This window comes from Pleurodeles waltl, chromosome 5 (assembly GCF_031143425.1).
Source record: "Pleurodeles waltl isolate 20211129_DDA chromosome 5, aPleWal1.hap1.20221129, whole genome shotgun sequence".
Lineage (NCBI taxonomy): Eukaryota > Metazoa > Chordata > Amphibia > Caudata > Salamandridae > Pleurodeles > Pleurodeles waltl.
In genome coordinates, this window is record NC_090444.1 from 962,849,079 (window position 1) to 962,870,423 (window position 21,345).

The window sequence follows — 21,345 nt, forward strand, 5'->3', positions numbered from 1 at the left end:
GTGTTAACAGTTATTGGGATATTGGGAGTTAGTTACATGTTGTATGCTGATGAGTAAAGACGTTAACTACGAGCTCCGTGTCTGTGGGTATCCTTGTGCATGCTACCCAGGCTGGGGACGACACGACACATAGCACATCCTTACCACTCTATTGAATGGACGTGTCTCATTTGCTATATTAGTTCTTTGTGAAACAGTTGTTTTTTTCCCAGCCCCTATGACTTCAATGATGTAATATTGATGCCAGCACTCACCTCTGAAACTTATACTGGCACCACTTAAGGACGTGGTATAATTCTTATGACATAGAGTTCTAAATGAATGTGGGACAATGGGAAACACTAGCAGATATTATAAACACGGTTACTTACAGGGGAGCGTTTCTGAACCAGTGACATGTCCACTGGTCTTATTGCTACGCCACAAAAAATAAGAAACTTTGCACTAGGTTCATTGATCTAATTTTAGTGCTTGCTGGAGGAAGAATAAGCACTGGAAAAGCAGGTGATCTGATGAAATAGGCAGAGCACGGTATTATATATATAGCGGCAGACAGGGGTGGGGAAAGCAAAGTCGGCCCAAGCCTGAGATGCCCTAGTTTAGAGGCAATTGTTGACACTGGTAATGATGACAAACCATTCTGAATCATTACCTTCATGAAACTATATCAAACTGGTGACCCAACCCCTTATTGATTTGCACATTTATCTAGGAGATGACAAACCATTGCTCCTTGTGCCGACATGATTAGAAACAGGGATTAGTAATAGGGCCCACTTCCAGAACTCGCACTCTGAGCCCCCAGCCTTGTGTCTTGCCCTTGCTTAAATCCCTTCTTCTCAAAGCCCGTATTGCCTTAATAGGGGACCCAACGCCACTAATTTACATATGAGTGAACATTAAATAGGCCTCAAATGGATGCAGAAGTTCACAAACTTATGACCGCAGACTCACCAGTCATCTCACCCTTTCTTTTCCATCGAGTGAGGCTCTATTTCTAATTGTTGGACGATGCGTCATTATCCTACATGAGTCAGATGTATTCATTTACCTTCGATAATCCCTTTTAATGCCTTTTAAGACCTAAAATCAGTCTTGACTGTTACAACGGAATGGGAAGCACAATTAATAGCATATTATCACATTGATCTTGTTTGTTGATCTAATGAAATGTACGAATCGAGAAGGTGGGTCTAACGGCAAGATCGCTAGACTCTAGAACTCGGGTAATAAATTTGAATCACGGCCATAGCTCAAAATTCTGTATCCAAGTCCCGGCCTTGGGTCTAGATCCTGTGATTCTGGGCAAAACACTTAACCTCCCTGTGCCTAAAAAGGATTGTTTAACGTCTGGTTCTCATGTAAAGCTCTCCAATGCCCTTGGGCCACCTTTAGGCTATATAACACACTCAAAAAAATCAGCTTAGATGAAAACATTTTAGAATGTTTTACAATTTTAGCTTTCCGGAGACTCCTAAAGACCTGGCTGTTCGAGCAGCGTTAACCCCCCCTTTTTTTCCCCTAGCGCCTTGAGACCCGCACGGGTGAGTAGTGCGCTTTATAAATGTTAATGATTTGATTTGATTTGATTTGAATAAGAGATCTGCGCACACATTACAAAATGTGACTTATTTGATGTATCCAAACCTCAAGCTGAATATTTCGAATCAATAAAACATTAAAAACATAGTCAAGCAGTCAGACTGCCATTTTCAGCGAATAAGAATGCAGTCAGGAGATTCAAACGATAGACGTTGATGAGACTGGGGCTGTAAGTCTGAGGGGAGTGATGGAAGTGAAAGACATTGTTGGGGAACCAGAATCCAAGGGTGTGTTTAGAGCCAGGTGTACGGGGTAAGCTTTTTAAAAAAAATAAAGTGCTAGATGTTTTATCACTTCAGTTTGTGAGGCGACACGTGAATCATAACAGTCGAGCTGGAAACATTGAAATATCACCTTAAATCTGCCTGTCCACACGGCAGAAGCACTTTGGCTTGCTGACACAACCTGACCCCAAATAACTTAAAAACCTGCCTTTGAAACTTGTACTGCCTTGCTCCCTAGCAATCTTGAGACTGTACATAGGTTTTACGATATGTTTCAGGTAACTGAATTCTCCATGCTCCTGCTAACAGATAACGGGGTGGACGAGGAGAGTGAGCCTCTCTCTGACCTCCTAGCCTCCAAAGAGCAGGATGGGTCAGTGGAAAGTATCAACTACTCTAAATAAACCCTTTGCCAGGCCCAAAATTCCCTTTTCAAGACATATAAGTCACTGCTAAGATAGGCCCTAAACATCTCACAGGGCATGGTGCATTGTATTTAGAAAGCTGGACATGCACTTTTAAGTTTTACATGTCCTGGTAGTGAAAAACTCTTAAATGTGTTTTTTACTACTGCGAAACTTACCTCTCCCATAGGATAGTATTCTGTTACTCTACTACATTTAGGTGGTAACGTTTGTTTGGGAACGGGTAAAAATGTCATGTTTGGTTTCTAAAGACTAGTAATTTAAAAGTCCTCCTTAACTGTAAAGTCGGATTTCAAGTCACAATTCTGAAAATGCCATTTTTAGAAAGTTGGTATTTTCTTATCATAACCATTTGGTGCCTGCACCTGTGTCGTTAGTCACATGACTATGATTAGCATGGCACTTGGCCTTTCTGTATTCATCCCAGACAGTGAGACAAAGGTAGACTAGGTGTTGGAAGATGGGAAATCCTTTCAGGGTGTGTGGAGGAGACCTTTTCCCTGTCCCACTTATATTTCAAAGGAGGTGCCTCAGCACACTCACAAAGAACTTCACAACAGCCTTTTGGAGCCTGGGTAGAGAGGAAGATAATTCCAGATTCATCAGTAAGGGTAAAACTCCAGAAGTTTCTTCCACTTTAAAGCTGGCACCAGGTCTAAAAATAGGATCCTCAGACCCACTCTTCTGTACACTCCTGAACCTGTAGAGGATACTCAGAAGGCCTGTCCTGCACTTCAGAGGACCACCCTGCTGTGTGACGCTTGCTTTGTACTTCAGAGGACTTCCCTGGTGCTGTAAACCTTCCTTGAAGACTCCATTAACTGCCCTGCTGCTGGAGGACTGACTTGCTGCTTGAAACCAAGTCTACCAGAGCGACTCCAAGGGCTAGTTGGCTGGTCTCCTGTTCTGAGCTCAAAGCTCCAACAACTTGGAAACCTTTTAGTCGTATTTTCTATTACAGGCACAGTCCTCCTCTCCTGTTTTTGTGCCTGCTTCAATTACTCCATAATATGATTTTAACCCTTTTAATTGAAGTGGTCTTTTCTTGAGCCTTGCACGTCCAATTAGAATGGTTTCTAATCTACTTTTATTGCCTTTTCTGGCATGTATGAATTGTACTACGTCTGTTCTATGACTGCCCTGACACATCATCTAATAAAATTTGTGTTATCAATTATTTTATCTCTGGAGCTGCAGCTAGGTACTGTTGTTACTCTGTTATTATGTTTTCAACTACCCAATAAATTAAAATGCAAATAAAGGATGTAGGGGAGCCAGCACAGAAGCTTAAAGTGCCTAGGGAAGAAGTGCCTTCCACCACACACCACTCTGCCCTCTCCGAGGACATGCCACTCCATAGAAAAAGAGGCACTAGGAGGTGCAACCTTGTCCCTTCCCAATTGATGTTTAGGATTTCAGTTTCAGAGTTATACTAACACCACCTGCTCAATTCAAGGACTGCGCTGATTTTGAAAACCTATCCGACGCTGAATAAAGTAAAGCATTTGATTGTGATACTACATTCAAGTTGAAGCACCTTAAAATATTTTCAAGGTTTTTGTCTTCAAGATTTGATTAAATAGTTGCCAGCATAGTCTTCCGTGACTGAACCCTTCATTTACAGTTGTTCCAGGACTGACACATCAAACTCTTCCACAAGATGCCCCTGTCAACAAAGCTCCATTAGCTGTGCTTAAAATGAAGACCCCATCATGCAGGACATTTATTATAATGAAAAGAGGGAAATTACAAGATTGCTTGCACCAAAACAAGATAACATCTTAAGAATTTTTGTCGGCTGAAATGCAGACACCACCTTTTCAAAATGGAACTTCATTATGCACGCAGGTCATATACCCCTTCATACTGTAACCCACAGCCCCCACCAAAAATAGTAGCTCTACAAGTACCCAGGAACAGCTGCAAATGGGGGGGGCATTCTGCCAGATGTTCCTTCCTCAACCTAGAGTATCCACAGCAAATGACAACTCCTGTATAGGATACTCTTGTGAGTAGTGGATAAACTAGCCATATGTAGTGCATCCCCTCCATCTAAAATGCCATTAGTTTATGAAACATTGCAGCATGAAAGACAGCAATGTTCTTGTAGCCTGTATTCACAGTAATAATATTTCCAGCTATGGAACTTAGGCCCTCATTATAAGAATGGCAGTAGATGCCACCTACTGCTGCGGCAACGGCTAACATCTGTCTGCCAAATTATGACCACAGATGGATTTCCGCCACAAGGAGGGCGGAAATCCGGCTGTGGCCATGCTGGCAGATGGAGTTAAGGTGGCGCTTCTACCATCAGCAGCGCCACGCCAGTAGACCGCTGCCAGCCGTATTATGACAAATAATATGGCCTGGCGGTGTTCTTCTGGCGGGCGCTGCTGGCGATAGCAGCGCTCTGTCCCATTCCCTGCCAGAAGACCCCCTAGATGCAGGTAAGTTGGGTTTCCGACAAGGGATGGGGGTGTTGTGTGTTGTGTGCATGAATGTGTGAGTGTATGCGTGAATACAAATGTGTGTGTAGTGTTGTTTGCGTATGTGTATGCGTGTATGAATGGTAATGTGAATGCATGTCTGCGTGCCAGTGTGAATGTGTACGGATGTGTGCGGATGTGTGCGTGAATGAATGATTGCATGCATGAATGAAAGTGTGCATGCCTATGTGAGCGAGTGTGTGTGTGCGTGGTGTGTGTCTGCGAGTGTGCATGAATGGGGGGTGGGGAATTGGAAGTGGGAGCGTGGATGTAGGGGGGTGGGGGCGTCTGTGGAGTGTTTGGGGGGGGTGGGCCTCCTACCAGTGACAGGGAAGGACTTCCCTGTCACTGGTAGGGCCTACCACACAGGTTTTTGTGGCATTGTGAATGCCACGAAAACCATGGTGGTAGACAGGGTCATGATGCCGCCGGCAGTACAATTGCGGCCACCCGGCTGGAGATTTTGTTATCTCCGGCCCGGCGGCTGCTACCGCCATGGTGGTCAGAGTGGTACAATGGCGGGTTGGCAGCAGCCAACCCGCCAATGTCATAATGTGGCGGTATGTACCGCCAGCCTGTTGGCGGAACTACCGCCACATTATCTCCAACCGTTGGGGTCATACAGACCCCCTTTATCTTGTTTCAGCTAAGCTCAGCTACATTGAGCCTTGTGGAAACCAAAGAGGCCCCCTGAGTAAGGCACTCTTTTGTGTTTTTAACTATTGAGGAAAATCTCATGAAGGAGACCAAAACGTAGTAAATTGGACTTTTGGGTTGAAACTCCACAGGGATGCACATCTATTGAGCTGTTTGTGCGGTAGGCCAGTACACCATTATACACTGCGGAAGGTGATGCTGCCCCTACAGTAATATTTCTTCAGGCAATGGCTAACTTATGCAGACCAACTATTTTCTTCCTTCTTCACTGTACTACAACAAGGTAATTTCACAGAGAACAAATCACACAATGAAGTCGTTTTTGCCCGCCAAGTGGTTTTCATAGTTACCAAGTAGGTGGTTTTAGTATTATTTCCAGATTGCATGTGGTATAGCATTTCTGTACTTACCTGTGGGTGCAAGAAGTCTATCAGAAGAGGGACGTTTGCGAGCGGAAATTAACCTGAGCTGAACTGAATGTACTATGTTAGATACACTGGTAGAGGGATGCTGGAGAGGAATCCAAATACATTCAAAATGGCAGTAAAGACTGAATACACTTGATATAAACAAGATGTGTAGAGAGGTTTTCATCTAAAACGTTTTAAGAATATAGCTGTGGCTGCACAGTATTTGGCAACGTGAAGAGCGGCCAGGACACATGGTTGTCTAGTGACAAGCATGCTACATCTCTATAATGGTAAAGCCACTCGCAGAAATTACTGAATGGGTTTACACTTTATACACAAATGCTCATCTTATCACTATTGAGATTGTTGCGAAAAAATTTAATTTCCAAAAGTCAGAGTAAAGAGCAAGTTAAAATACTATGGATACATCTTCCTGCAGATTTCTCATCTTATGAATGCTCATTTCAGGCTTTAGACTGATCCAGAAAACGTTTTATCCCTAGCACTGACTCCTTTCACCGGTTGGAGCTAGGCTGTGTATCTTAGCCAATGTTGGTTCCTGTTGTCCCTGTGATCTAGAGCTCTCTTTCGGTGTCTCAATGGCAAAATTCTCAGCTTTTGACAGCGACTAAGCCAAAAATAATCTTGGAGCACGTGCTGCAAGATGTTCCTTTTGGATCCTCCCAATAACTTGTTGTGTAGCCATTTTATGTATAGCTTCATGCACGTTAGATTAACATACTAGGCCGCTGTGCACCTTGCCCTAGATATATTTTATTCAGCTTTGCACTGTTATTTTAAAATAACCAGTTTTTACGGTCTTGTTTTAATTTCTTCTGTCAAACTGTTTAGCTTAGTTCAGCACTGTGTTCTCAAACAATGCATTCTTGATCGCCCTGTGCTTTAGTCAAGGCTACAGTCTGGTACATTGCCGGTAAATGTGGTAGAAGTTTAGTCTCCAACATTCATAGAAAATACACGTCCTTACGTAGGGACATTTTCTTAGAAAATCTGCGTGTTAGTTATAAAACACTTTCTAGTCCTAGTACACGTCAAGAGGGAGATTCCAGCCAGGGAACCACAACTGTATGCTGAATGCCTCGTTGCAGACGCTGAAGCAGATTACAGGCCTTTGCTCAGGTATGAGGGTTGATGTCCTCCCGGGGGAACCTGAAAGGCAGGCTTTGAGCTTAAAATGCTGTGCTCAAAATATAACTTAGAGAGAGAATAATCTAGCGGCACTATAATAGTCTTATTCTTGTGCTTCACTCTCATCGTTACTATTTTAATATTACTGTGTTGTGTAGTTCTGGTTATTGCAGCTCACGCTTTGCTATCCAAAATGCAGTCGTTTTATTAAATCAATCTTTCAAACTTATACTGCCTTTATTGTCATTTATATATGAGACCGTATTGTGTATGAGAGAACCGGTTGTGACCTGAGTGACCACGACTTCCCTGAGAAGTACTGATATGTCATGCGCTCGGCTGCCCAATTGTCTCTGCCATTTGGGAGAGATGAGGCACTGCTAGTTAGCCGGAGCAAAACCCGGATTTGGAGTGAAAAGCATCATCCACCGTGGGTCAGACTCAGTCTCCCACATTGTGGACGATCTTGCTGCTCAAAATCCAGTAGTCTCATTAAGATAATGAGAGCCTACGTGACAGACTGTGTGTAGCGTCTCAGGTACGATGCCACATCCTTTGACTTTTGTGCTTCCATGCATCTGAAGGTCATCAAGGAGTTATTTTTGGCTAAGGCTCATAGGGAGACCACCAACTGGACTCTCTCTCCCAAAGTTAAGTGACTTTCCATGGAACTTTCACCTTGGAGATCTTCCCACAAAGTAAGGTGTCATTGTCAGGAGTCTTCCTCATCCTTAAGGAAGAGGTCCTGGTGCGCTTCAGAGTCTTTCTACATATCAGACTAATCCATAGCATATAAACAGACGTGACTGGAGTGGGCATATTATGGACTAAACAGAGGGCACATCTGAGGCTTGACAGAAGGTAGCAACGGGAAATTGGGTTTGTTGTGAATGACTCCTGGGAGTCCTCTGCATTTTATCGCAGTGTGTGTGTTTATGTGCTACTTTTGTTAAGACCAATTAAATATTTTCAAAAAAGAAAAGCTCCAGCAACTTGCACCCTTCACCTGGACTCTCCACGAAGTAAGTCCTAGCCCTCAAGTGGTGCCCATCCAGACCTGGAATCTTGAATGTGGTGGTAATGGTCCCCAAACAGCCTAAAACCAAAAAATGCACTGAGAACCGAGAGGCGGCTGGTACCTGCCTACTCTCTGGTTCACCCAAGGTGATTTGCCTGTCAGCCTGACTTCATGGCAGCTCCTGCTATGTTCTTCTCTGCAGCAGCAAATACTGTTCAGCAACTCCTTGGATATGGGGTATCCTGCTTTGTGGAGCCCTCATCAGCTGTAGCTTGCAGTTTTGTTCCGCTGGAGATTTTCAACTTCCAAATAAGAGACTAAGGCCTGGTTTAGATCTTGGCAAAGGGGTTACTCCATCACAACGGTGACGGATATCATATCCACACAAATCTAAATACCATAGAAAACAATGGTATTAAGATTTCGTTGGGGGGAATATCCATCACCGTTGTGACGGAGTAACCCATCCGCCAATATCTAATTCAGGCCCTAAGTCTGAACCTAGAAATCTTCACTGCAACTACATTCACTGGCTTTCCAACAACAACGCCTCCTGCTTGGACACCCCTGGCAGCCTTGCCCTGCTGACTTTACCTTCTCAGATATGTTTCTTCAAGAATTCTTCTACGTCTGAAGGTAAAAGAAGGCCGGGCACAATCCACCTCATGTATCTGAAGTGCGCTCCATCTCAGTCAGCCATAACATTGGACTTTGTCTCGGTCTCACACCACTAGATGTCTGTGTTTGATGCTTTTATCTTTTGGGCTGTAGTTTTTACGAAAAACTTTAAAAGTTCATAACTTCAGTGACTAAAATCTTATTGGCGCAAACCCAGCCTTTCATTCTTCTGGGGTGAATTTAATAAGCACCACTGAGTTGGTAGCTCATAACTCCCATTACAGCAGCTGCTAATCTGCATGGCTTAGTAACACCTAGAATGCAGAAACGCAAGTAAAGATAGACATATGTGTGTGTCTATATATGCTCACATATTTGTAATTAAAAAAAGGTGCTGCAACGGAGGATATCACTTTCTCATGGGCAAAGCTTAAACACAGGATTTTTCTTGAAGCAAAAAGTGGCATCCCCACCCATGGAAAACCTTACAACACCCTCAACACATTCTATGGTTGAGAGGTCAGCCACATGGCCTTGCAGTCCTGGCAAACGATTTGTTAAATCGAAAACTGCCATGTTTGAAGGAAAAAAGCAGAAGCAGACAACGTGAGTGGTTGGCAAAACTCTCTAACCTAGGATAATTAAAAAAGTTACAACTCAGCAAGTGATGTGAGGAATTAAGAGCAGCATTTGTGCTTGTTGCAAATTTGTAAATTATTTCTTTGCACTGATTGCATATAGACCAGGTACTGGCCACTTGACTCAGGACAAAGTAGAAGAAGGCAGCAGTTTCACTACACAACTGTTCTTGAAAAGTGGCTGACAGAAAGTGCAGTTGGAACTGGAAGAACAGGAACAACCCCACCATCGAGGAAAAGGTAAGTAACAGCAGTGGGCAACAGCATAGCCAAGGGCTTAGTATCTGGCATTGTGCAACAACACTGCATGTACAGAGTAAGGCAATACTGCAGGCTGATATGATTGTCATGGCTCTCCCTCCATGACTGTGGCTAGCTAGCTGGGAAGTTTGGGAAAACGCCCTCTGTGGCTTTTCATCTACACCTCCCTCCATGCCAAAGACATGAACACAGTATCCAGGCTCCCCAGAAAGAGGGAGTGGGTAGAGAAGCATTTTGCATGTTTTCTTCCTCTCCCCTCACCCATGTGTAGACAGAGCACTTTGTCCTGCCTAAAAATGAATATAATAGAGGGGAGAGGAGAAATAGGATATGAGGGGAAAGAGACAAAGGAATGAACAGGAAGGCCGAAAGAGAACATGTGATAGAGGAAAAGGGAGACATAAAAGATAGGGGATGCAATGAAGGGTGAGACAAGGCATTAAAGAGGTAAGTGGTCTAATGGAGTGTTCATTCGGCGTGTGGGGATGAATTGCTTACTTTACTAGAATCCATGGCACCCTTGATATGCTGCTTAGCATTTCACTACCAGGGAAGTGTGTCATTAAATCAGTAGGCTGGCTTAGTCTTCTCCTTACTGAATAGCTAGGTAGATGATCATTCTAACTTGTAGTGTTAAAATGTCAATGAAGAAATAGATACTCTTGGTTTATCCCAACTCATCAAAGCATTAACTCATTTAGGATGAAATTGCCTCAATATATGTTCCACAAATATTCAATCATTCACTATGGGCTCCCACCAGTTACCCTATTCAGAGGATAGTTTAATTCAATTGTCCAAATAAAGTGACTTCTGTAAAAAATGAATCTTTCGTCTGCCTCAGAACTCTGTAGTCTACAGAAACTTAAGCTATTAACCCCTTCCCCGCCAAGGACGTAATGGTTACGTCCGTAGCTGCAGTGCTGAGGCGCCACGGACGTAACCATTACATCCTGGGACCGGCCCTCGGGGGAAGCGCTCCCCCGAGACCCCCCCCAAAGTCAGGGTTGAAAGGGGAATCGCTTCCCCTTCCACCCCACCCCCACCCCCCCAATGACGTCAGTGCGCAATCGTGCACTGTCATCATCAGAGGGTGCCAGACGCGCTGGAAAACATTTGCTTCCAGCGCATCTAGAAGAAGGAGGTAAGCTTTTCCCCTGTGGGGGGGATTACTAAAAAAGAGGCATCGGGGGAAAGGAAAGGGTTTTCTTTTCTCACAATGTCTCTTTCAGCATTCTTGCTGCCCGATCGTGATGCGAACAGGCAGCAGGAATGCCCACTAGACACCAGGGGTTTGTGTATGTGTGTTTATAGTGTGCGGGAGCAAACCCTTGTGCAAGGTCGCTCCCCTTGGAGGGCCAATGTATTTATTGCCATTTCTTAGGCTGATCTGCCCCCAAGGGGGTAGAATCCACTTAGCACCAGGGATCATGTGTGTGTGTGTGTGTGTGTGTGCTTTGTGTGGGGGTGGCCCCTTGGGCATGGGTCACCCCCCAAAGAGGGCAATATATTATATGTAATTTCTGCCTCCCTTGGGGGCAGATTGGCCTATTTTTTTAGGCCCATCTGCCCCCAGGGGGAGCAGAAGCAATAAAGATACCAGGGATATTTTTTTCTTTCCTTTGTTTTTTTTGTGTTGGGGGCGCCTCTTTGGCAAGGCACAGTTGGGTAGTACTGCCCCCTTGGGGGCAGATCAGCCTATTTTTTTTTAGGCCCATCTGCCCCCAAGAGGGGCAGAATCCACTTAGCACCAGGGATCATGCGTGTGTGTGTGTGCTTTGTGTGGGTGGGTGGCTCCTTGGGCAATGGTCACCACCCAAAGGGGGCAATATATTCTATGCCATTTCTATTTTTTTTAGACTACTAGACACCAGGGAAATTTTTTTAATGTTTGGTTGCGGGGTGTTTGTCATCTGGCGAAGTATTTGCATTTGTGATTATAACAGTTTATTTCTCCTTTTTGTTCTAGTTCAAAGCTTTTGCTTCCTTTGCTGTGGCTTGTTGTGGTTTTGGCAGTGGTTGTCCTGCGGTTTGGGTAGTTGCATGATTTAGGTAAGTAAATAAATTTGCTCCAAAAGAGTATTGCTGCCATTCTTGAATGACATGTTTGTAGGTGGTGTATTAGATGCAGGATTGAGTGTGAAATTCTCCTTAGATTTATGCACAATGATGTTTGTGTTGTCTTATGTCTAATTTGCTTTTCTTTTTTCTTTTTTCTTTTTGGTGGGATATCATTGGTGATTGCTGTGGCCATCCAGAGTAGTTCCTGGTGAGTCTAGCTTTTTCAGGCAAGTGAGCTGTATAGTTTTTGAGTTTATAACTCTTAGTGATAAAGCCACACTTTGTTTATTACTTATCTTACACAGTGCTGGTTGTTGGTGGTGCATTTGTCCAGTTACTTTTTTGTAGGAAGGATCATGGCTAGCCATAGGATGACCACTCAGCAGGTTGTTGATGCGCTTTTTGAGTCGTCTTCTGACAATGATTATGAGACTGACTCTGCATCTGAGGCAGATGAGGAAGTGCAAGATTCTGGAAGTGAATTTTCCGTCAGAGAGGAATCATCTGATGATGATGCTGATGAAGTGCCTGTTTTAGAGGAGGACACTGATGTGCCAATGGTGCAGCAGCCAGCGGCTGAAAGGCTTCCCATTGGAAGACCTGACACCTGGGTTGCACCAAACATGGAGCAGCCACAGTTGCCTGCCTTTACTGGTTTCCCAGGGTGTGGATTAAATACAGAAAACTTTTTGCCTGACAACTTCATTGAGTTGTTTATGGACGATGTATTTTTGGATGAGATTGTTGAGCAGACTAATTTGTTTCCAAAGCAGTATTTGAGGGACAACGCTACCAGACGTAGGCCACTAGAGCTAGCCGGTGGATTCCCACAAATCTGGAAGAGTTGAAAAAGTTCTTGGGTTTAACTTTTTTGATGGGGCTGATAAGGAAGCCATCACTGTCTTGATATTGGTCTACTAGTCCCTTGATGGCAACTGCTATATTTCCTGCAATCATGAGTCATAACCGGTATGACCTTCTTCTTCGGATGTTGCATTTTGTTGATAATGCTTTAGCCTTGCCACAAGATCACCCTGATTCTGACTGTCTTTTTAAGATTAGACATGTCCTTGATCATTTTGTAGATCAGTTTTCAGAGATCTATGTTCCAGGCAAAGAAATCTCTGTAGATTAGTCGTTGGTCCTGTTCAAGGGTCATTTGGTTTTTAGGCAGTACATTCCTAGCAAGAGGGCACAGTATGGAATTAAATTGTATATGCTGTCTGAAAGTAGTACAGGATATTTTTATAATTTCCGGGTCTACACTGGTAGAGATTCCAGTATTGTCCGCCCACTTTTGGAGTTAGTGAGAAAATTGTGTGGGAACTTGGTAGACGACTGTTTAACAAAGGTCACCATATATATGTAGTTAACTTCTACACTGGAGTTCAGTTATTCAAGGAATTGTTCAGAGTGGACACTGTTGCTTGTGGCACAATCCACTCTAATCAGAAAGGCTATCCAAGAGAGCTTGTCTGTAAAAATCTTGAGAAGGGACAGTGCAGTGCCTTGCAGAATGATGAACTGCTAGCTCTGACATTTGTAGACAGGAGGGATGAGTACATGCTAATTACCATCCATGATGAGAGTACTTCACCTGTGGCTGTTTGGGGTCAAGTTGCTGAAGTGCGCAAACCTGTGTGCATTTTAGACTACAATAAGCACATGGGTGGTGTTGATAGAGTAGATCAGAGGTTAGGACCTTACACTGCTGCTCGTAAGGCTTATGTTTGGTATAAGAAATTAGCGGTTCACCAGTTCCACTTGGCAATTTTTAATGTTTTTGTTGTGTTCAAGAATAGTTCTCCAGAGTCAAGGATGACATTTGTGAAATTTCAGGAGTCTATCATAGCGAGCCTTGTTGTGCTGGAACAGGCAAGAGCTCCTAGAGAAGCAGTGGTGGAGGATGTGGCTAGATTGAAAGATCATCACTTTGCTGAGCACATTCCTCCTGCGGACAAAAAAGACTTTCCTGCAAAGAGACGTAGAGTCTGTGCTCAAAGAGGTATCAGGAAGGAGACCAAGATGTACTGCTCTGATTGTCCTTCAAAGCCTGGGCTGTGTGTGGGTGGCTGTTTCAGGAGCTACCACACACAGAAGAATTATTGGGGAATACTGTGAGCGTAAACTGCTGTGTTATATTTTCATATGTTCAGTTTCACGGTTGGCATTTCTGTCATGTATTCAGTTAAAGCTTTTGTGTTTGTAGTTTTGTACTTATTTATAATTAGTGGTTTCTTTGTTGTTTAAAAATAAAAAAAAGTGATGGCATTGTGCATGGACTGGCGCTTGGCTGGCGGTGTGTGTGGGGTGGCGCTTGGCTGGCGGTGTGTGTAGGGTGGCGCTTGGCTGGCGGTGTGCGTGGAGTGGGGTTTGGCTGGCGGTGCCAGCCAAACGCCAGTCCACACACTCCCATCAGCTGGTATGATTGCTGTATCAGGCATGTTGGCATATGAAAGTGATGGGCCTTTGAATGGCGCTGTCAGTTGATGACAGTGTTGTAATGTGCTGGGCCCGCGGCTGGTGGTGTGAATAGTCTTGTGCATGTCATGTATGAAAGGTGTGTGAATGGACTGTAAAGCAGTTGGTGCCTTGAAGCGGCTTTACAGCTCACGAACTGTGAGTCATTGGTTCAGTTTTTTGGCCTTTCAGTTCTTAACAATGCATTTCACTTTTGTGAAATCTCTTGTTAATAAAATTTGAGCTACTGAGCCATCACTCACCCTCGTGCCAAATCCAACCAGTATGTGTGGTAAAAATGACAAAACCTGCTCCGCTGTAATCAGGCGTGCAGCACACCCGTGACACGCTAGGTGTCTCGGGTGGGACCCCGATAATGAAGCATGCCACCAACTTGGTTGGTGGGTGAGGGGTCTTTTTAACATAACCTAAGTGCAGTTCTTTTCACAATTTTAGTGTTTGGAACATCACAGAAGTGCGTGGACACATCCAATTGATCTATGACAAAACTACCTGTGTTTGTGGGGGGGGGCACCTATGTTTTTGGTCCCGGGTGCGGCCTTTATCTAGGGAAACCTACCAAACCCAGACATTTTTTAAAACTTGATACCCCAAGGAGTCCAGAGAGTTGTGGCTTGCATGGATCCCCCCTACATTTTCTTACCCATTCTCCTATGCAAACCTCAAAATTTGCTTAAAAAAGCATATATTCCTCACTTTTCTTTGTAGGATCACTGCTCTGGCACAAAATTCCTACCACACAGCATTCCCCTCAGTCTCCCAAGTAAAATGATACCTCACTTGTGTGGGTCCCCAAAGCAGAGTCAGCCTAAAGATGTATAAAAGAAAAATATGTGCTTATCAACTCGCTGTGCTATCCCCTCAATCCCTACAGGTTTTTGGCCTTTTTCTGTTGCAGGCACCTGGGCCACCCACACAAGTGAGGTACTGTTTTTATCGGAGACTTGGGGGAATGCTGGGTGGAAGGAAATTAGTGGCTTCTCTCAGATTCTAGAACTTTCTGTCATCGAAATGTGAGGAAAAAGTTTTTTTTTGCCAAATTGTGAGGTTTGCACAGGATTCTGGGTAACAGAACCTGGTGAGAGCCCCACAAGTCACACCATCTTGGATTCCCCTAGGTGTCTGCTTTTCAAAAATGCACAGTTTTGGTAGTTTTCCCTAGGTGCTACCTGATCTAGAGGCCAAAATCCCCAGCTAGGCACTTTGCAAAAAACAGCTCTGTTTTCTTTGAGAAAATGTGATGTGTCCATATTGCGTTTTGGGGCATTTCCTGTTGCGGGCACTAGGCCTACCCACACAAGCGAGGTACCATTTTTATCAGGAGACTTGGGGGAGCGCTGGGTGGAAGGAAGTTTGTGGCTCCTCTCAGATTGCAGAGCTTTCTGTCACTGAAATGTGAGGAAAAAGTGTTTTTTTTTGGCCAAATTTTGAGGTTTGCACAGGGTTCTGGGTAACAGAACCTGGTAAGAGCCCCACAAGTCACCCCATCTTGGATTCCCCTAGGTGTCTAGTTTTAAAAAATGCACAGGTTTGGTAGGTTTACCCCGGGTGCCGGCTGAGCTAGAGGCCAAATTCCACAGCTAGGCACTTTACAAAAAACAGCTCTGTTTTCTTTGGGAAAAGGTGATGTGTCCACGTTAGTGTTTTGGGGCATTTCCTGTCGCTGGCATTAGGCCTAACCACACAAGTGAGGTACCATTTTTATCGGGAGACTTGGGGCAACCCTGGGTGGAAGGAAATTTGTGGCTCTTCTCAGATTCCAGAACTTTCTGTCACCGAAATGTGAGGAAAAAGTGTTTTTTTTGCCAAATTTTTAGGTGTGCACAGGATTCTGGGTAACAGAACCTGATGAGAGCCCCACAAGTTACCCATCTTGGATTCCCGTAGGTGTCTAGTTTTAAAAAATGCACAGGTTTGGTAGGTTTCCTAGCTGCCGGCTGAGCTAGAGGCCAAATTCCACAGGTAGGCACTTTGAAAAAAACAGCTCTATTTGCTTTAGGAAAATGGGATGTGTCCATGTTGTGTTTTGGGGCATTTCCTGTTGCGGGCACTTGGCCTACCCACACAAGTGAGGTACCATTTTTATCAGGAGACTTGGGGGATCGCTGGGTGGAAGGAAATTTGTGTCTCCTATCAGATTCCAGAACTTTCTGCACCAAAATATGAGGAAAAAGGATTTTTTTGGCCAAATGTTGAGGTTTGCAAAGGATTCTGGATCACAGAACCTTGTGAGAGCCCCACAAGTCACCCCATCCTGGATTCCACTAGGTGTCTAGTTTTATAAAATGCACAGGTTTGGTAGGTTTCCCTAGGTGCCGGCTGAGGTAGAGGCCAAAACCTACAGCTAGGGACTTTGCAAAAAACACGTCAGATTTCAATGTAAAAATGTGATGTGTCCATGTTGTGTTTCCTGTTGCGAGCATTAGGCCTACCCATGCAAGTGAGGTACCATTTTTATCGACTTGGGAAAACACAGAATAGCAAAACAAGTGTTATTGCTCCTTATCTTTCTCTACATTTTTTCCTTCCAAAGGTAAGACAGTGTGTGAAAAAGACATCTATTTGAGAAATGCCCTGTAATTCACATGCTAATGTGGGCACCCCAGAATTCAGAGATGTGAAAATAACCACTGCTTCTCAACACCTTATCCTGTGCCCATTTTGGAAATATGAAGGTTTTCTTGATACCTATTTTTCACTCTTTATACTTCAGCAAATGAATTGCTGTATACCGGGTACAGAATGAAAACCCATTGCAAGGTGCAGCTCATTTATTGGCTCTGGGTACCTAGGGTTCCTGGTGAACCTACAAGCCCTATATATCCCCGCAACCAGAAGAGTCCAGCAGACATAACCGTACATTGCTTTCAAAAATCTGACATTGCAGTAAAAAGTTACAGAGTAAAACGTGGAGAAAAATGTCTGTTTATCCACCCCAATTTCAATATTTTTTTATTTCAGCTGTTCTTTTCTGTAGGAAAACCTTATAGGATCTATACAAATTAACCCTTGCTGAATTCAGAATTTTGTATACTTTTCAAAAACGTTTAGCTGTCTGGGATCCAGTATTGGTTTCACACTAACCGGAAGGAGGCTGAAAGCACAACAGATTGTACAAATGGGATATGTCCCAGTAAAATGCAAAGATTGTGTTGAAAAATTGGGTTTTCTGATTCAAGTCTGCCTGTTCCTGAAAGCTGGGAGGATGGTGATTTTAGCACAGCAAACCCTTTGTTGATGCCATATTCAGGGGAAAAAACACAAGCCGCCTTCTGCAGCCCTTTTTTCCCATTTGTTTGAGAAAAAAATAAATTTTCGCAGTATTTTGGCTAAATTCTTGGTCTCCTTCAGGGGAACCCACAAAGTCTGGGCACCTCTAGAATCCCTAGGATGTTGGAAAAAAGGACGCAGATTTGGTGTGGGTAGCTTAAGTGGACAAAACTTTATGAGGGCCTAAGCGCGAACTGCCCCAAATAGCCAAAAAAAAGGCTTGGCACCTGAGGGGGAAAAGGCCTGGCAGCAAAGGGGTCAAGCTCTGATTTCACACACCTGTTTTTAGACTCCTCAGACCCTATTCCAATGCAACTGAACACATTCTAATTAATCTAAAACATTTTATGATAGAGACTTCTAAGCACAGAATCCTCATCTTTTGAATAGCTCGATGCCTGATCTGGAAACATTTGCATAACAATTCCCTTGCGCGTCAAGAGGGGGCGTCATCCGGGTCGTTTTACCTCATGCCACTTTGTCCCCTGCAGATGTGACCCCAGAATCGATATGTATGCACCACTTGCTCATGCTGGCATCTATTCTTATCTTTCCGTGCCAACTGATACGAATTCGGAGCTTCAACGGATATTACTTTTCACTAATTTTTCAACAGTGTGCAAATACATTTCACCAAAGCCTTACGCGTTTAAACCTTGTAAGGACTGTTCCCAACAGATGTCAGTTACAGATCCTCACAACGTCTGCCTTTGATGTCTTGGTTCCAGTAACAACTTGTAGTTGTGTTTGTCGTGTGGCACATGACTGAAAGGCGAAGCTTGCAGTCACTGAGCTAAGAAAATCAAAAACCTGCCCTAGATTGAAGTTCAAAATGCAGCGATCTCAATCGAAGTAGAAGGAATAGATATAAAAATCTTAAGAAGCCTAAACATGGGTGACGTACATCTAGCAACTCGCACCAATCCAAGTCGCACGATGTGCCTGGCACTTATAGCTTCGGAGGTGTTCTCCCACAGTGGACTTGGCTTCAGTGCTCATTCCATTGCAAATTCCCTCTGAATAGGTAGTGAAGCCAGAGTAGCTCCAATAGCTTGATCTAAGACAGAATTGTTGATGCCTTGTTGGAGCACATTTGGACCTCATGGATCTGAGTGGGCCTCCAGCTGCTTTACTAGCTGCTTTTCTGGAGGAGGATTCATCATCAATGTCAGCTGCGCCCTTTGACCTTGTTCTAAGGTTGATTGGCTCCCATTCTTTTGATTCTGGATACAGCAAAACCTATGGCTCCATTAATGGCACAGGCTAAGGTTTCACAGTTGTTGACACGACTGACATGGTTATCTTCAACATCAGCGCCAAGACTGATATCACTGGTCGAGAATGCAATTGTTCTTTCAGGCTCTGAGACACACATTACACAGCCTAGATCTAGAAGCTATGCCCAATTTGAGCTTCATTATTCTCTAGAGGAGTTTATTTTTGATGAGGAATACCATTCTTATGAACAAGGGGATGTTTTTGAAGACCTACAGAACGCCAGTGGTCTGGATACGTCACATTTGTAAAAGGTTAGGAGTCTGCAGCTAGAAATCAATATCAAAGGAACAAGTTACTTACCTTTGGTAATGCCTTTTCAGGTAGAAACAGATTTATCACCTGTCTTCCTTCCTCACCCTTAAGTGGAATGATCTAATTGAGTCGAATCATAGTAAGATTCCAACTCAAAACATTCTGCACGCTGATGAATATTACATTCTATGGTCTCCATGTTTGTGGGCACGAATGGAGTTCAGAAAGAAACTGACACCAGCGCAAGCAGGTGACGTATATACTAGTCGCAATATTGCATCCGAGTGGAATGGAGTGGCACAATGCAGAACAACACCACTCAGTGCCACGGTTTGGCGCTTGCAGGTATTGCTATGCAAAAGTTTCCAGATCCAGTCTGACATCTATGGATATTGAAAAGGTTAGGAATCTGGCGGATCTGGGAGATACAGGGCCTGATTACGTGTTTGGTGGTCTTCAGGCTGCTAAATTCACAGTGACGGTCAGACGGCTGCACTCTTGGCACTCTGACTGCCAGATTATGATCCGAGACCGCCGCCACCGAAGGATTTTTGATCCTGACAGGGTGGCAGCAGTCAAAGTCGTAGTCAGCCACGGCGGTGCCCATGGCAGCACAGCTGTGCTGATCACAACTTCGCTTTCCGCCAGCCTTTCCATGGCGATTGCACCACCATGGAAAAGCTGGCGGAAAGCCAGTGCTGGGGGACCACAGGGGGGCCCCTGCACTGCCCATGACCTTTTTGTGGGCAATGCAGGGGCCCCCTGCCAGCACCCTCGCAATGCACAGTCTGCTACGCAGACAGTGAGCATTCCGAGGGTGCTAGTGGGCGGCTGCATTGGCCTCAGCTCCCTCAAGGGAAGAAAGGCCAATGCCGCCACACTGTTTGCCGCTCAGCGTGGTGGAAACATCTTAATACAACAGACACCCCTGCAGCATTGACAGTCTGACCGTTGGACCGCAAGTCGTAATCGAGCCCACATCAAACAGGAAAGAAGCAGGACAGTTCTGGACTCTTTGGAGGTTGTAGTCAACCAGGGTGGCGCTGAACTCAGTGCCGTCTGGCTGATTACAACCTTGTTCTCCACCAGCCTTTTCATGGCAGAGACCCCGCCATGAAGAGGCTGGCGGAGAACAAGTGCCGGGGGCCACAGAGTGCGGCCTTTCCCAGCACCATTGGAATGTGCACTGTCTGCTGTGCACACAGTGTGCATTCCGAGGGTGCAGGTCAGCCCCCACTGTGCTACCAGATAGCACTCGGCTCCTTTAAGGGAGCCAATTGCTATCTCGTAGCACTCTTCCTGCTGGTCAGACCGGCAGGAATGGTCTATTACAAGGAATCCGTCTGTCAGCCCGTCAGACCAGCAGAAACTTTGTAATAGGGCAAGGGGGATACCACCGCCATGGGGGTGGCGTACTCCCTGTGAGTTTGGCGGTCCCGTGGTGGGAATGCCAAATGTCTAATGAGGCCCTCATTGTCTATCCAATAAAACATCTTGCGGGTAAAACACTGGTCTAATACATAAAAAAGCGTGTTTTTCCCAATGTTTATGTTAATAGGTTCACTGGCATTTATAAGAAACATTTAGAAAACACTGGATAATATACTTAACAGTTTATTTTATTATTCAATATTTGTCTAAAAAAACAATTCCAATAATTAGAAGCAAAAAACACATAAAAATTAGGAAGAAAATAGCTACACCAAAAACAAACGTTAACTCCGACTTAGTCAAAGTTTCTGAATTTTCTGCTTTCTGTCCCTCAGTATTTCCTTCTTCAATGTTCCTGGCCTGTTGGGGCGGACGTTTTCCATTCAGTTTTCTACTTCTACCAACTGTCCCTGGTTCCTCTTGAGCTCTTATAATTGGCGTGCGAACAGCCGTTGACTTTGCTGGTACTTGCTTTGCAACTATCTTTTCTGGTATTTCCGTATTAACAGTGACGCCCAATGTGCTATCAGGTCTTTGCGTTGCTTTGATTTTTTTAGCTGTGGCTTCTGCTTTTGAATCAGTAGTTTCCCTCTTTGGCACAGAAGATGTGACTGTTTTCCTTCTTGATTGTTTATCTGTTACATTTGGTCTTTTAACTTTGCCAGTGCCGGTGAGAGAGACAATAGGTTTTATTGTTGTGTTTTTATGAAATCCTGCTGGTGGCTCCACTTTATTATCATTGCTGGGACGTGGGACTGGACGGTTTTCTTTTAATGCTCTTTCTACAATGGTTGGCTCTGGTGGGCCTATTATTCTAACATTGTTAGACCGTATCAAAACAGGGTTTGCTGTTAATGTTGTCGATTCTCTAACATCTACTGTAACAAGAATGTTAGGTTCAGTTATGGCCAGCTGATGGATTCCTTCATACGGTACTATTGCTGCTACTGCCAGGTTTGATCTTCCCTCTCTGGGAGTGTTAATCACTTGGTTTAGTACTTTTATTTTAGGTTTTTCACTATTCTGTCTTCGTTGTTCTGGTTTGTTTTCACTTTCAGACGTATGACTTACTCGGGGGATGAAA